At 41.2% G+C, this 12939-nt stretch overlaps 1 protein-coding gene across 3 annotated transcripts in view; it reads left to right on the forward strand.

Moving 5' to 3' along the window:
* Positions 1-12939, forward strand: part of EVA1C (eva-1 homolog C) — a 41461-nt gene that overhangs the window by 2839 nt on the left and 25683 nt on the right. The gene's annotated exons all lie outside the window — the stretch shown is intronic.

The raw sequence follows: 12939 nt of genomic DNA on the forward strand, positions 1-12939 counted from the left end.
CCCCTGCCCGCCCCTCTGCCTTTATGACAGTGTTTTATAATCACTTCCCAGCTGCTGTCAAATTGCAACGACTGCACCTGAAATCTTTGTTGTTCTCTTTATGTATGTATTAAGTCATGCTAGCAATTCTAACCTGCCCAGAGTCCATTTGTTAATCCCAAGACCTAGCTGCTTGCTGGTAACAACACAAAGATGACCCCTTTTGGGAATTTGTTAGATTTTTTGGAAAGGGGAGCAGGGAGCAGTGTATGTGGATAGTGAAGGGTTGTGGGTTGTTTTTTTTTAATGTTTGACTTGTATTTATTTCCCCATTTAGAAAACTGTGATCATTTTTTATGGATCACTTCACAGAACAGAAGGAGTGAAACTAGTAGAGTATTTATCCCTTCCTTTCTGAGAGAGAGAGGTTGGCAGCTCTGGCTGCGAGTAGAATCTCTTTATTTGTTTATCGGAGGTCGGTTGCCATTGTGGTCTCGTTATTACTCTTGCCCTTACAGGATATAGAGCTGCAGGTTCTTGTTCTCATATGTTTCTCACTCCAGCTTTTAACTATGAAAAAAATCTTTGTTCATGTTTTTTTTTTTCCCCCCAGACATTTCTTCACTGTGCAATAGCATTTTATGAACTGGTATGTGAATTGGTATTTTCTAGGGAGAAAAAAGTTGTGAAACAAGACTCTAGCAGCAGTTCTAAATCAAACTCTGTGAGGAGGACTCAGTGTCACTAAGCAAAATTAGTTTCTCCTTTTAATATCAGGAGATATTTGAGGTAATGTCGATGCACAGAATACTTGAAGATCTGCATAATCTATTCTTCTCTAGCAGTTTGGTGGCAGCAAAGAACATATTTGTCAATTGCATTGGTTATTGAAAGTGGAGGTTTGCCCTGAGGTTTGCAGCCCTCTATGTGATTAATTTTTTTCAGTGGAATCCAACTGTGTATGCCCAAATTTGAAACTGAAGGGTGAAGGTTTGGAAGAAGAGATAGGGACTCAATCCACAGTTATTTCCTTAGATCTTTGTAACATATTGGTTTGATCCTACAGCCAGAGAATTTTCTTCCACTCATGCCTGCTCTTCTAAAGATATCTAAAATCCTTTTTTACTGAAATATTTTATGTCCACAATTTCATTCCTACTTGACAAAGTTCTGTCCTCATGTGGTTTTTCTCAGTGATCACTTGCAGCTTTCACATTTCAGATCAGGTCTCAATCCAAGAGACTGAAGACTGCTGTGGATTTTGCTAATTCTCCAGTTTCTGAGAGCCAAAATCCTAAATACTCTGGGCTCCTAGGACACTGTCAGAAGTGGAGCGGGACACATTTTTCAAGAATTCAAGGCCACAGGACAGCCATTTCCTCACAGATCCTCTGTGTTCAAGGTCTGGTTCCCAAAACAGGCAAAATAAGGAGCTGGCAAGACCTGCTAACTTAAACCACTAGTACTTAGGTATACCTCTATTGATGCCTCTATAGATACCTCTATGGAAAGCCCAACTGTCTGCTACCGTTGCTGCTGAGGGAGGGTTGGTTTTGCTGAGGATGGTGGCTGTTTCTCAGGAGCACGTACCTTCCCAACAGCAGGAGTCACTGCTCCCTCATCTCATCCCCCTGCCCTCCTTGCTGGCAATGGGAAAAGTGCTGGGCTCTCCCCTTGGCTCCTTCTCCCACCTTTTCCTCATCTGTGGCAAAAGTGAACTGTCCTGTTATCCTCCTGAAAACAAATTCCTTCTCACAAGCAACACTGAGGAACATCCGTTCACCTTTTTTTATATTTACTTGTGGGTATTTTGCATCCACCCTTTCACTTCTTCCTCTTTTTTCCATGCCACTTTGAGCTTAAGGGCTTCTGCTTGAACTGGCCTCCTTTGCTCAATTCATCAGTCAATCTCCCTTTCTCTACCTGAGTCCCAGCCAGGTTTTCTGGGCAGCTTTCAAGAAACCTGTAACCGAAGATCAAAAATGAAGTAACTGTGCGATTGCATAACTGGGCTGAAGAATGACTTTCTGGATGTGAACAGAAAAAGCAGCCCGCTGCTTAGGTAGAACCTTTTAATCTTTGTCCGCTGGTGTCAATTTTTCTTTCTTTTTCCAGAACCGTTCAGACAGAACTAGGCATTGCTTTAAAACCATAGACTTGATCTTCTGACCCAACAGTAGAAAACAAATGGATCTAATGAAAAAGCAAACCAGTTCACCCAAGAAATATAATCTGATCTTGTGGCCTTTCTGCATTAAAAGTTTCCATTAAGTTCTGTGGCATTCACCCATCCCAGATGCCCCCAGGCAAAAGGAAAGCAAACAAACGCTTCAAGCAAATGCTTTGTTTGTAATAATGTGGCAGGATCAATCATGACCAACCACAATGATGCAGAGGTTTTTTTGTTGATTTTGTGTTGGTCAGATAAAATCCTGTATAAATTTTCTTGAGCCTGTTCTGTTGACTCACTGTGGCAAGTGGAGCTTGTCCTTCGACCAGGATATTTAAAGAGGTGCTAAAAGGAGTGATGTCAATGATGCATCTTCTTGATACTGCCTTGTAAATGTCAAATGCAAATTTTGGTTGCTTTGTTTAAAGAAAAACGTTTCATTTTAGAAACATGTTTCAGTAATATGGGAGTTAAACCTCAAAGTCTAGTTTAAAGTTTCTCAAAGCGGAGCAGGTTTGCGTCTGGGACTTGTTCTGCAGAACAGGAGCGGAGTGTGTCAGAAGTGAGATTTTAGTTTGGATCATGGTGCTGAGACCCAAGGTTTTGTTTCAGGGTTGTCTCTGCAGTTCTCGCTGCTTTCCTGAGGAAGTGTAGCTTATGAAATCCCATTTTAGACGTGGATTTCGCCTAATATTTTTGTTAAGTCCACTGATCAGATTTAATCATCATTGTTAGAGAAGTAAAAGCTTTGTTCCTCTTAAGTTCCTACACATTTTCTGAGTGTAAACAGCTAGGCCCTACTAGTATCCCCAGGAAGGGATGCTGTGCCAGAAGTTCTCCCAAAGTGAGTTAAAGCATAGTGTGATGCTCTTACCCCTGTAGCAGATGTTGGGAAATTCAGGCATGAGAGACAAACCTATAGGAAGCCTGACTTCCTGAGTTCCAGTACTCAGAGACCAACATGTTTGAGTCCGTCTTTCAGATTCTTGCACCTTTGGGGCAGGAACTCTCTCTGTTCTCACTGTGCAGATTGCAGGCACCTGACACATCAAATGTTATTTTTATCCAAAATAAATAGCAGGAATTAGCTCCCCACTGCCTTCCTATTCCATCTGTTGCCGATACCCTTCTTAGTAAGACAGAGCTTCCAGATAGTCTCAGCTTAATTAGAGAAAGGAGTTACAGACATGTTCCAAATAAATACTCCGATTTTGATGGAAGTGGCCCCAGACAGAGAACGCACTGTTTGACCAGTCACCAGTTATCAGAATTCTGTCATCTGCCAACCATAATCTACAATTAAAATTGAAATATTTTGATATATTACCAAACACAGAGAAAATAGTGTCTTAAATGGAGCTGAAGAGCAGAAGGACACGTGGTTGTGCCTTATTTGTTCAGCATTGGTGAGTCATTTCATCTGAATTCCTATGCATTTTGAGAGTTTTGTTTCAAAGGTCTATTGTGTGGCTTCTGGCAACAAATTAAATACCAGTGATGTTTGGCTCTTAATTTAGAATTAATTTTAAAACATCACTCATAATATAAGACCTGATTGAAAGCGTGTGGAGGTCACTGGAAGGATTCCCAAGGATTTCACTGGGCTTTGAATGAGGGTCTCAACCCACAAATATCTGTTTATTTTTCTTCATTGTGTTTATTCTTGGATGGGAAGACAAGCATTATTTTTTCAGAATCATTTTGCAGTTTTGGACTTTTCGGTTCTTTAGGCTAAAACTGAGTAGGGGACCATGAAATGTTGTTGTAAAGGAAATCATCAGACTATGAGGGTAAGGTGGGTATTTTTTTTGCTTTTCTGGCTTGGATTCGCTGTACTATAAGGTATCATAACACTGCAGATCCATGAGCTGCCAGAGGATGGACAAATTCCCTGATCTCTAATCTGATTTTTTTGAGTGTCAAATATAAATGGAAATACAAAAAAAAAAATGCAGAGTTTGAGTCAGAGTTCTGTTGGCAAAATGAAACCTGTATTTTGTTTTCTGAGGAGCTGGGAATGAAGAGCTGCCCCTCTCAAGTTTGCATGGAGGTTCAAGTTCATAAATCCAAGTTCTCAAAGAAATATTTTCCTTTAGTCCCTGAGGTTCTCCTACTTGCAGTCTTTGGGAAGATCATAACTTTGCTGTCTCTTGGGCATAATGATTCACTAATTCTGTCTCCAGAAGCAGCTGCCACCCGCTGATCCTTTCTCTTGTTACTTGTTAATGGCACTAGAAGAGGCTACACTGCAATCAAAAGAAGGATTTTTTTGGTAAGGGCAGAAAAGAGCCTCACAGTCTCCCTTAACAGTGTTGTACCTCTTGTCAGCATCTCAGAATAGGAGGGAGAAAATCTTCCTTTTCTCCTGTAATAGTTCCATGTTAAATCCCAGGACAAGTGTCTTCATGGAATAGCTGAGAGGTATAACTGACCGTAGCATGGAGTTTACTACAGACCAAGATCTTCAGGGATCAGTTCATCAGTTTGCCTCTTCCTAACACGAGAAGGGAAAAAGGAAATAAAAAGAGAAAGTGAGTTAGAAGAAGGAATTGCATAGGCATCTCTCGATTTCCTCAGAAAGCCATTGGGCTACAATGAAAATAAGCATCACTCCTAGGAGACGACACAAGGGAATACGAAACTGTAGATCTGAAGGAAACGGAACAGCTGTGGCAGGATATGAGAGAGAATAAGCATCTGGTCTGCTAGTGCAGGATTCAAGGATTTTCCCAGTCTGCAGAAATTTAATGCACGTAACTGCAAGTCTGAGCTGAGTTGCATGGATATGAAGAGGTTGTGTGGTTCCTGGAGAAACAATGCCCATTTGGCGTAACCAAAAAGTTGCAGGTGGTCTATACTTTCTTCGTGGTGTCTTGGTTTTGTTTTTCTAAAAAGAGCTCATGGCTTGGCTTCTTGTGTGTGCTGCTACTCACTGAATAAACCCTGTTCACATACTAGAGTTTGATGTGGTTTTATGCTGAATTATCTGCTAGTTACCTGGGTCCTTTCTCTGTGTTAAATGGAATCAAGCTCTTTCTTAATTTGACCCTCAGATTTAGCAGACAGTGAGAATTAGGTTCAATAAGATAGTTATGATCCAAGTTAGGATCCATGAGGTATGACTATGAGGGGAAAAAAACGAATGAAACAATTTTCTTAAGAAAGTGCATATGTTGATAAAGCAGTTCATGGAAAACATGAGTGAGGTCTTAATCACTGATGGCTGCTTTGATTGCCATACTATCCCAAAAGCATTTTCACTTTTAACTTAAGCATTTTCTTATCGGAGGCTCAATCCTTCACCTGTCATCAAGGCCAGTGAAAACAAATTGCTCCATTAGTAGCAGGCTGATGAGCTCTCTAGTATATGTATGCTGTCTCTTCAGTGGCGAGTTGACTTTCAGTATTAGTCAGGGATTGACTTGGAAGTGACAGCTCTTATTTTGACCTGTCAGCTCAGTATTCAATTTTCATGAAACTTGTAGGAACTTTGTTTCTTTGAGTCCTGTACCCCTCAGGTTTGAAACTGGGCATTGAGCTTAAAAGTTCTTGAGTAAGGGAATGGCAGATGGACTGAGATCATGATCTCATAAACTTAATCTCCTTTAGAAATGGTCAACTGCAAACTCTGAAGGTCTGACCCTAAGAAAAGTAACGAGCTTTGGATGCTCTGAAACCGATCTAGACATTTGGCAATGGAAAAGGTTTTTTTATGGTCAGCAGCTTATCACTGAAGCTAGATTGCCACTAATTTTTCCAAGTGAACGTCAACCCCCACGTCAAAAAGGTTTAGATAACATAAAAAATACAATGATTATGCAAAAATTATTTTTCTTGCATGACAAAGGAAAAGGAACACTGAAGGATTGGAGGGAAATTAAGTCAAATTAGTGACTGGGCAAAAAAGCATATATTAAGCAAGTATAATTTTTTATGTGTATTATCTGGTGACTGGAGTTGATACGCTTATTTCTGAACAGTAAGTAGAATAAATAATGCTTCTGCCTAAGGGTATTTCTTGTTGATAAAAGACCAAGTCTGGCTAGAATGATTCAAACAGTATGCTTACAAGGCACTTGGATGAAAAATAATAAGATGATGAGGCAAGAAACATAGTTTTATGAATTTTAGAAACAGTGTCTTCCCTGGATAACATTTTGTCCTTGGTCACAATTACTAGTTCTGAAAAAGCTTATCACAGAGAGACCTTGCAGACAGCTGAGGTAAGAGACTAAAGTGAATTACAAGAGGCAGATCCTTGCTACTGTGAATGGAGCCAAACAGGCACTGTCATATCCACACACACATCCCGGCTCTGAAAGCAGTCATTATGCAGTAGCCCTGAACAGCATGGTCAGTGGTGTAGCTGCCTCTAAAGACAGGTGGAGGGGATGGCGGAGGGGATGGGGGAGGAAACTCAGAGGTTAATTTCTCTCCAGTGCTTCCTTCACAAAGCAATGGAGAAAATATCGTCAGATCCCAAATACCAATAAATATCAGATTGATGCTTCTAATGGTGTTTGTAGTAGAGTTTATCAACAATTCTGTTATCACTGCATGAGATCTCTTCCTCCAATCTTGCCAATCTTGCTTGTGTATTTTTAATGACTGTTGGCACGATTCTTCATAAAACTGCGGGAGCTGATGTAGATTTACCGAATGGATTAGCCTTCTGGGACTCCCAGCACACAATATGTGTGCTATTTCAGTCTATTTTGATCTAAAATGGATTTGTATGTCTTTAAAATGAGCTAGCAAATTGCTGTGCTAATTAAGCTAGATTGAACGATGCATAGGAACTAATATTACTAAATCTATATATGAAGGCCTGATTCTGAGAATCCTTGTAGGCTGTGTGCTACTCAGCTTTAAGCTCTAAAAATATTACATTGCAAACTGCTTGCTTGCCAACACGACATTACATCAGTCAATGCTGAGATTGCATTTAATATGTGCTAGGCATTAGACTCACAGCTTGAAATGCTGTTCTCCTTGATGCTTCCATATGGTGAAGTTCATGCCAGTCCAGTGAGGCTGGACAGAATATACACGTTTCTTTTTTACTCTAATGCTGACAACTGAAAAAGGGCCTTAGGGCCTTGTGTTAGTGTCTTCCACCATAAGGAATGAATCCAGCAAATACAGGTACCCTGTACTGTCTTGTGCCATGCGCGGGAGATGTAACACATCTCTTGGCTGACCATTTCCAGGCTTTTTGGCCATCATATTTTTTTAATCTGAAACTTTCTAAGTTCCCGGTTTTTCAGTGTTTTTAAGAGGAAAAAAAATACTCTTTCTGCTATTTTCATACCTTCAGTTTGTTTACTACCATTATTGTTGCTATTCAAAGCAATAATGCCAGTTGCGAATGTTGAGTATAAAAACTATAACCTTTTAAGAGCTCTGTTTCACACAAAGAGGTATCTATTCACAACCTTTTTTCCTTTAGGCCAGTTATTTTTGTCTGTCATTGTTATTACAGTTTATCAGTCCTCCTTTGCAACAAGAAGTGATCGGTAAGGCTTAAAGCTTTGTTCAGCTGCTCAGCCTCAGTGTTTTGTGTGTTTCTCTGGTGCTATGTTTTTTTTAGTTGAAGTTCTTTGTCAACACAGTGGATGCTGTGACTAATTTGGCTAATTCTGGAAGAAAGAATTACGCTCGGATTCTGCATTGATGTTTTGAGTCTCAGTAGAAAGTTACAATGAGAGAGTAGTCTGGGTTATGCAGACAGTTGGGTGGGATGATACCTTCTGGCCTTCAAATCAATGGGATCTGTTTATTGCTGTATGATTCAGGCTTAACTTCTGAGCCGGTCTGTAACTGGCTTGCACGTGATTTTGTATGCAGAGCACCTCATACATTGCTTATGAATGTGTGTCTTGGATAAATGGGAAAGCTCCTAGTGGGACTTTCACACAGAGGCATAGAGATGTTATTGGGACACTGCAGTATTGCCAAGTTTTTCTAATTTAGACAATTCTCACAGTAGCTGACATTTTCTTTAATAAAGTTTCATATTGTTTTAAAGAAGAGTGACATTTATTATTTTTGAAAAAAGAAAGAGAAAATCTATAGTCCTCCTCATTTCAGAATAATGCTTGAAAAAGTGACTGCCGTAGCTAAACACCACCTCCCCCTCCATCACCCAACAACCCAGAAAACAAAGAGAAAAAGCCCAACGTTAGGTTCAAAACATTAAGTCATCTAAAGATTTTTATAGGGTCTGCTTAAGATTCTGTTTGCTCAGGGTAGGAAACCCCATAACTCACAAGTCTTCCAGTTTCCCAGTCCAGGTGCGCACACAGCCATGACCTGACTCCATCCATGCTGGGGCAAGCTGTGGTTGTGCTCCAGGCCTCCCTGTGTCCTGATTTCCAGGGGATGGGAATCTCATGTGCTGGCCAGAGAGAAGCTAGTGAGTACTTCCCTGGCACACGGGGGACCAGGGCTTAGAGGTGTGTTGGAGTCCAGGCACAGCCTCTAGTTCCCATATTAGATATTTTAAAAAAAAAAAAAAAAAAGTTTTCTCACAATTTACAACTAACAGATAATGATTAATTAAACAAATACAAAATGGGAGATTCTGAACAACAAATAGTGCCCTGAAGTGCCTGTAGCCCAAGCGATGTGCTGGGCTGGTGCCTGAGAGTGACACAATCCTGCTGTCTGATTTTGGACGGTGACACAACCCCGCTGTCTATTTTGGATGACCTGATTTAACTGCGCCAGTTGAGAGAAATACAGAAAAGGAAGCACGCCTCAGAAAGACTGACAGACCCATTCAACTGTTACAATGCCCTCTCTCCTGATAATCACGGCTGTTATTAATTGTGGAGATAAGAACATATTTTTCCCCTAACCTTACATTGTCATTCGGCTAAACTTGCTGCCTCGAGGGAAGTGTGTTTCTGTACATAATTTAGTAAACAATATAGGGATACTCGTGGTCTCGAGAAGATGAAGCTTTCTACTGGGGTGACTACAAGGCCACGCTGCCCAGGAAAGGAGGGAAAACAGCTGCTCTCTGTAGGAAGGACATGGACCTGTAGTAAGTGATCCCAGAGGAGGGCCACAAAAATGATTAGAGGGCTGGAGCACCTCTCCTGTGGGGACAGGCTGAGAGAATTGGGGTTGTTCAGCCTGGAGAAGAGAAGGTGCCGGGAAGACCTTGTAATCCCTTCCAGTACCTAAAGGGGGGCTACAGAAGAGATGGGGAGGGACTCTTCAGGGAGTGTAACGACAGGACAAGAGGTAACAGTGTTAAGCTGAACGACGGCTAATCTGAATCAGGTTAGCTATTAGGAAGAAATTCTTCACTGTGAGGGTGGTGAAGCACTGGAACAGGTTGCCCAGGGAAGCTGTGGATGCCCCATCCTTGGAAGTGTTCAGGGCCAGGCTGGATGGGGCTTTGAGCAACCTGCTCTGTTGGAGGCGTCCCTGCCCATGGCAGGGGGGTTGGAACTCGATGATCTTTAAGGTCCCTTCCAACCCAAACCGTTCTGTGGCTCTATGGACTGGAAGCTGTTCCCTTCTGGCACAAGCACCGCTCCAGGACTGAGGTAAGAAGCAGCAGCTGCTAAGAAAACTTTATTCCCTCTCTGAGCCCCATCCTTTGGGTGGGCGCAGGGCAGGCAGCTCGCCGGTACGTGGAAGTGGGCCAGCACGAGAAAAGGAAAGAAGCTGGAGTTTTTCAGGGAAGAGCAAGAGGAAATGGTGCCTTTTCCAAGTGGGAATTCTTTCTCAGCGTGAGCTGTGAGCTGCCCTGTCGGCACCACTCCACTCTTTGCAAAGGGCTGACCACCTGTGTCTACGTAGTCTGTGTGTATAGTAATAAAAAATGCCGGTTTACGTGGTCTGCCATGTGAGACGAGCAATTTAGATACTACTACGTCACCACTTCTCTTATCAGAGAACATTAGGTTTCAGCCAATTTCCATTACTATTTTTATCCTTTATTGTGTGCAAATACACAAGGATTTTAATAACAGCAGAGTCTCTTTAAATGCCATTTGGAAGGCCAGAGAACGTGATGTCTTATTTTCACCAGTCCATGTAATGCTATTTTTACAAGTGAACCATATTGCTTATAGAGAATCGGAGCAAGTTTTGCAGAAAGGCGTTTTTTTAAAGGATTGAATGGTTACAATTGTTGGAGAAAGGTGCTTAGATATTGGATTAGGAATTTGCAGGATCAAAGTAGCAGTTAAGATGCCAGGGAACTCATCCAAATCACAACATAGCTGATATTCTTTAGGGAATACTGGGCTGTTTTGTATACAGCACTCTTGGCTCCAAGTAACTTAAAACCTGAAGAATTGAAATGATTACAAATATCTGGCTAAATCTTTCAAGGTGTTGAGTGCCCACAGCTCACGTTGGGCTGAACGCTCTTTTACACTGTGGCCCTTTATGCTATGATGGCAACGTCAAAGGCATTCAGCAGCAGTAAATGCCACCGGAGGCCCCTTTACAGTAGCAGACCATCGCAAAGTCACTTGGGTGCAATTGGGCATTCGGCCCATTTTCCTGGCAATACTCAGCACCTTTCAGGAGCAGGCTGACAGAGGAGTGGCTCTGGCAGGAAAGCTCAGTTATTTGTGATCTCAATTACACAGAAAATGTAGGGGATAGATTTGGTTTGGAGGTTCTTTTTGTTTTGGTTTTTTTTTTTCTTAACCTGTGAGAAGCCATGGGGGATTTCTGCTGGGCTGGTCTCCTTGAGATCTAGACTGCAAACACAGGGCATGAAATTCTTTCTATCCTGATTTTCCTGCCAGTGCTCAGGCTGAGTTCAATGAGTGGAGGAACTCAACTACCTCTTTGCTGCACCTGAAGGTGCATCTAGCTGACTCCTGTCCTCTCTTGGGCTCTAGATGAGGAACAGCAAAGACAATAGTGGAGCAGGCTTCTCCTTTCTCCAGACTTAGTAACTGATAGGGAAGCTGAATTTTCCTACCCAGTTGCACAGCTGGAGCTGGAAAAGATGCCAGAGAACTGAAATATTTTATTTTCATATCATTTACTTGGAATACTTAAATTTCTACTAAAAACCTTTTGTTAAATTGCTTTGTGAAAGATTTAAAAATAGCAAAAAGTGTGAAAATTAAATGGCATGAGCAAACTCTTGTTCAATATTTTCTTTGAGAAAATTAATTTTTGTTTTAATGATACAGAAAATGTGTCATTCTAGTTCTGATTCAGCCATCAAACCAAGAAAATATGGTTTGGGTTTTTTTCTCCATTATACTTAACAGTAATAATGTTGCTGTCACCACAATGGGGTAAGCAAGGCTTCTGAGGAGAAGATACTGGCTTTTGTCTTTAATTAGACCAATTATATGTTTGGAAAAGAGGCGAAGATAGGAAAATTATAATTTTTGAAATTAAAAAGATACGTATGTGCAATGGTTTCAGCTGGGATGGAGTTAACTGTTTTTTTTTGCTAGCAGCTGGTGTAATGCTATGTTTCAGATTTGGGATGGGTAATAGTATGATAGCGCACTGATGGTTTTGGTTGCCGCCAGGCAGTCAAGGCCTTTTCTGCTCCTCACACCACCCTGCCAGCGAGTGGACTGAGGAAGGGGGCACAAGAAGTTGGGACAGCTGACCCCAGCTGATTAAAGGGCTATTCCATGTCATATGACATCGAGTTCAGTACATAAAGCTAGGGGCAGAAGAAGGAAGGGGGGAGGGCATTCGGAGTGATGGCATTTGTGTTCCCAAGTAACTGTTATGTGTGATGGAGCCCTGTTTTCCTGGAGACGGCTGAACACCTGCCTGCCCATGGGAAGCAGTGAATTAATTCCTTATTTTGCTTTGCTTGTGTGCACGGCTTTTGCTTTGCTTATTAAACTGTCTTTATCTCAACCCATGAGTTTTCCTAACTTTTACTCTGCTGATTGTCTCCCGCATCTGAACCGGGGAGGGTGAGCGAGCGGCTGTGTGGTTCTAGCTGCCGGCTGGGCTTAAACCACAATAGCATGTAATCATGGTCTCAGTTTTAAAACCTCTACAAATCTTTTCTCAGATTAAACGGTGGAAGCTCTTAATGCTTTCTCATTACTTACTATGTTGGGCTTGGAGAATTTTGTTTGTTTTTTTTTTACTTGAATGTGGATGAACTTGGTGTTCTAGAAGTTGGGAATTTATTTTAGAGAGACTTACATGGAATTTAGTGCATGTATAAGAATAAAGAAACTATTCAAATGTAGTTATTGTATGCACATTAATAAACAGTATGGCTAATAGTAGAAGAATTAGAAAACAGGTTTGCTTTGATTGTAGTGTATTGGGTTGTCATAAAACTCATGTCATAAAACTCAAAAAAGTAATTTTGGGTCTAATTTCCATGTGTTTATGGATGGGGGATGGGGAAGGATATTGCTTCATTTGCAGACTGGTATTTCGTATCCTTTATTTCTCCTGTTCCTCACAACTATTCTTTCCCTTCACCCACAAGCCTTTTCTGCTTAAAGATATATTTCAATCAAGTGTGACAGGTAGAAATATCAAAGGAAAGTCTTTGAATTTAATTACCCTCAATAGTTTCCCATCACAATGGCTAATTCGTGATAGTCAAAGGTAGCAGCCTGCACATTTTCATTAGGGCATTCTGCAGAGCAAAGAGAAGGGCAGTAAGAGGTTAAATTTGTAAACATTTGTGGTGATAACAGAAATCTTGGCTAAAGAGATAATGAAATACAAATCAGAAAAACAGCTGTCATTAGCTCTGCTGTTCATGGACTGACTTATTAGAAGATGCAAACAGATGGTACAGGTGGACAGCTGCA

The sequence above is a fragment of the Numenius arquata genome, chromosome 1, assembly GCF_964106895.1.
Source record: "Numenius arquata chromosome 1, bNumArq3.hap1.1, whole genome shotgun sequence".
In the NCBI taxonomy this organism is placed as follows: domain Eukaryota; kingdom Metazoa; phylum Chordata; class Aves; order Charadriiformes; family Scolopacidae; genus Numenius; species Numenius arquata.